Source organism: Merops nubicus, unplaced genomic scaffold (genome assembly GCF_000691845.1).
Source record: "Merops nubicus isolate BGI_N331 unplaced genomic scaffold, ASM69184v1 scaffold4252, whole genome shotgun sequence".
Lineage (NCBI taxonomy): Eukaryota > Metazoa > Chordata > Aves > Coraciiformes > Meropidae > Merops > Merops nubicus.
The window spans coordinates 42,573-47,252 of NW_008592700.1; positions in this window are offsets into that span (position 1 = coordinate 42,573).

The following is a 4,680-nucleotide window of genomic DNA, read 5'->3' on the forward strand; positions in this document are numbered from 1 at the left end:
GCCACCAAATATCAACTTGCAAATATTTCAAATGCTAATCTTCATTTGTCTGAGCTGTGTTCATAACTACAAAAAGACAAGAATATTTTCTGGACTTTGCAGTCCTTTTAAATGTCTCTGTGATTTCACATTGGTCTCAGACAGAATAGATACCCCTGCAGCATTATTCTTGTGTCATTTTTTCCTTTTTTCCATTTTTTTTTTTCCTGGCTGGCAGAGATCAGTCCAAGCCACAGAATCCAGAAACAGACTGTCCCAGAGCTTGTGCCCGCTCCCATCAGGGAAGGGCCTGCCACAGAGCTGGGATCTAGTTTCAAACTCCTGCACAATTTGTGGTTATTTAGAGCCAACATTTTGGTTTAGGCTGGTCTCTAAATATTTGTTGTATGGTTTTGTTTATAAGAGTAATAACTCTGTATTTACAGGCTACAGTATATGATGCATCTAGTGCCTACTCTCTTATTTTTTTTAGCTTTTCCTAACTTTCAAGTGCATTTCCACTCTTTAATTTTACACAAATTCTTGGACGCTGGCCAGACAAATTCTCTGTCGTCTGTACAGTTCAAGATCTTGGCCAGATTAAAGTTGTCATCAATTTCCCCTCTCTTCTAAAAACATCCCACTTTCTCCCTAGTACTTCTCATGTTTTAAAGGTTGCCATTCTCTGTGTTCTTCTGCATCTTCTTGAATATTATGGTCTTTTATATTATGTCCTGATTTAAGTGAATCTTATTTTTCTGCACACTCTTTTTAAGACCTTTACTATTTTAAGTGTGAGATTTCTGAACATTTGCTACTGATCAGTCTTTTTGTGAGGCTGTGGTGGTGATTCTTTGTCCTGAGGCAATCCTGACAGACAGCTGCAGGGAATCTCCTTAGGGAATTTTAAGAGTCTCTTGGTTCCTTCTGTACTGAATATTCAAATTGCATTTTCCTCAAAGGTAGTCTGGGATATCGAATATCCAAGCTATTTTTTTTCATTTTGGAAGAGAATAATACAATATCAAATACTGGGTCCAAGTTTGCTGCTTTGGTGGCATTCGTTCTCCTGAAATATGCTTGCCAGAATCCTTTGCTGGGGAAAGTTTATGCTTATAAAATACTTTTAAGCAAACAAGTTACCTCAATCCAGAGACGGGATTGTTTATGTAACAAATTGTTGGTTGATAACCATTTGATGGGATATTTTTAGTTGTGATGGACAGTATAAAGGACAGACTGATGAGTTTCAGGCATTTTTTTGAAGAGAATATGGTGGGATTTGTTAAGAAATCTACGAAGAAATCCTATGCTGTGACACTACTAGGAACATTCTTCGTCACCTAGCTTACACTTCTGTAATGAGGATTTGTATTTGCCAAGGATGACTTCAGAGCCCAGCAGCCAGCACCTCTGTTTTTAGCTCATGCAGCTCAAAACTGGACATTGGTCTCTTGAATGTCCTGCCCTAAACTGTATGTTGGCAAAATGTGTAAGCTTTCTTTTTCTCAGCATTCTTGAAAAATACAATAGATTATGAGATTTTAAAAAAAAAATCACTTAAACTTTAACTGTGGCTTATATTCTTCCTCCTGGCTGAATCAAGAGTTAAATTTTGAGGGCAAACCCCCTGGGCTAAGTACACTAGTAACCTCTAACTGCTTTGTACTGCCTTGCCAATACTGAGAAGCCATAAACCCAATTTAACTTGCTGGTTAAACCAGGTTTACAGATGTTTTGCATTGCTGGAGTGGAGCAGAGCAGCTGGAGCATACCAGTGAATCAGGGTGATATTTTCTTTGCTGGGTCTTGAGTAGTTTTGTTGAGTTTTACATGGAATAAGCCAAGGCAGGGGCAGTCGTTTCTTGGCATAGCACGGCTGATGCAAATTGATGCAAGATTTGCATTTAGAGCCAAAGCCACCATGTCTTTCTGTCTTTGTGTTCACTTTTATATTCTCCTACTAGTTGTGTTTGCCATGGGGATATGGGTGTTTAATAATTCCGTGTCGTACTGGCCTTATGCTCAGTCTTTGTTTTGATAAAGGGAGTCACAAGCTTGAGTGTATTTTAAAAGCTTTGCTGGCTCAAGTCATCTTACCAAAACCCCTTATAAAATTACAGTTCAGGAGGATGAAGTAGTCTTTGAGATTGAAGTGCCAGAGAAACTCTTAACTTCAGAATTAGCTTGTTTCTCATTGATTTCTCTTGTGACTGTAGCAGGTCTCTATTGGTCTATGCCACATTTCCCCATCTATACAATGTCTTCTATTTTTGTATTTTTGAGTGTTGCTGAAATGATTACCATTTTGTCCTTTGGTTTTGTAGAAGAATCTCAGGCTGGAAATTAATTACTTGAACGTTTCTTTTGGCTGTCTGCGATTGCAGTGCAGTGTGAGTGTAGATTAAGTCCTTGGTTTGGAGAAGCTTTTACTGTTTTCAGATCAGCAAATCCTGATATTAGTTGCAACTTGTAGTCACCAACGTAATAGTAATGGATATTATTGGGGGATAGACTAGGTGATCTTTAGAAGGTGCCTTCCAATCCAAACCATTCTATGACTCTATTATCAGTAATAAACAGGTTACAAATTCTTAGCCATGTGTAGTTGTTAATGGGCCTAATACTGGAAGAAGGCACAATTAATGTAGTAAATGAACAGAAAACAGTTTAAGGGGATAAGGTAATATATAAGAACACCTGCAGAACTATCTTTGTGTTATTTGTTGTGTGCAGCATGTGCATATGGTTACAATCACCTGGGAAGCGTTTAGAATCTTTTGCCTACAGCAAGAGCAATTGTCGGATCAGTTGCTTAAAATGCAACCATGCTAATCTGAATGGCTCTGCTGAACTCCTGCCTGCTTCACTTCTGCTGCTCCTACTGTCTTCGCTGCAGCTGGACTTCTTGTGTAATTTTGAAGTTACTGAGGTCTTTGTTTTAGCTGCCACCCAAGTATTAGCTATTGAGGAAAAACAGTTGTAGACCTGAAGCTGTTGCACCAGCAGCCACTACAGCATGGCCAGATAAACTTCCACTCTTGCAAGCTGTTTAGACCTAGTGAGTTTCTGTTATTTCACTTTCATAGGGTTGTGACATTTTGTTATCCGGATTCCAGTCATATCACACTGCTATATACATGATTCCTATGCTGCTGATTTTGTGGGGTGGCAGCAGCCAGTATGAAAACTAGAAATCTAAAATGAAGGATCTGTTGGCAACCAGCAGCAAAAACAAGGTGTCTGGTCTGTTGCTTTAAGTGGAGATCATAGAAGAAAAAAGAAAGTGATGCCCCTTGTATTTTCTCTGCCCATGCATGTCCAGGATTTTGTACCTTCTTTGCAGTCTGCAGATCCCAATTGCAAGCAAATCAACTGCAGGGCAGAGGGAAGGACCACCTGTTGCACTGAATGTTCACAAACCTTACAAGCAAAAATAAACAGTTAAAAAAACCTAACAGCTTGTAGCAGCTGCCACATTCCACCCACGAGAAATCTTTATGTTAATGGAATCTGACAGGATCTACATTAGATATCTACACATATGAAAATAAAAAAAAAATAATAAAAAAAAGGGGAAGAGAACAATTCTTTTGGACTCCTCTGGGTAGATGTTTTTTTATGTATATAGTTTTTTTATCATTGTTCTCACTCTTGTAATTTGTATTCTTTGATACCCTGGAGTAAAACATTTGTTGACTGTATGAGCTGCATGATATGGCCAGGAACAAAACTGAGCTCTTTTTGTTTTATTGATTAAATAAGAGCAGTGGTATCCCTGCTGTGCTCCAGCTGCAGAGAAAATTCTGCTGAAGATCCATGTATGCAGTTGCTTAGAAAATTAATGTCTTTTAATGTCTCACATACCAGTTTGCCTCTTGTACGAGACTGATGAAAAAGCAGAGAATGTACATGAGGAATGCTAGGCAGCTGAGTTGTAGAAAGAAGTCAGTCAGTAGCAGCTTGCTATTTTGTGTGAGGGGCCTCTGAATCCAGGACACATAGCATTGGTGCAGGAAGCCCATTGGGGTTATTTTCCATGATCTTGGGGCACTCAGTGGGGAGGCTGACCCCAGAGTCACTATGCTTGTGAGAAGAGTGTTTTCCTTCCTATTTGCCAACAAGAAGCCTGGGAATTTGTGGATCAAAAGAAATTATGAGCTGAGGATATCCAGGGTGATCTGGAAATGGTAGACATGGGAAACAGATTAAGAAAGAAAAAAATCTAAACCAGTTTAATGTTCCTCTGTATCTCAGCAATGGCTATGGCATCCCTGAGAGCTCTGAAAGTGACCCTGTGGTCTTGTTGGTAGACTGAAAGATTGTTGAAAATGCTGAGAAATTTCCTCTCTTCTAGATCCAGCATTGTTAAACTACAGTAGCTGGATATGTGGTCAGTGTGGTAAGAAGGGATGATAGGAAGCCATCCAACAGTGTAGTAGAAAGGGAACAGCCTTTTTGCACAGTGGCAGTGAAAGAGAACTGTGCTTCAGGCCTCAGAGAGGTTTTTTGCACATTGAACACTTGGTCATCTTGTTTGTCCAGCAAGCTACCTGTAACAAGTAACAGTATTTTAGAAACTTTTCTCTGTATTGTCTCTGGATGGAACATATTAGTCTGGAGGAGATAAGCATTGGCACTTCTCTGTGGTCATTGGGTCTTTCTCCACACAGACCAAAACAGCTGTGCTTTCTTCTGGCT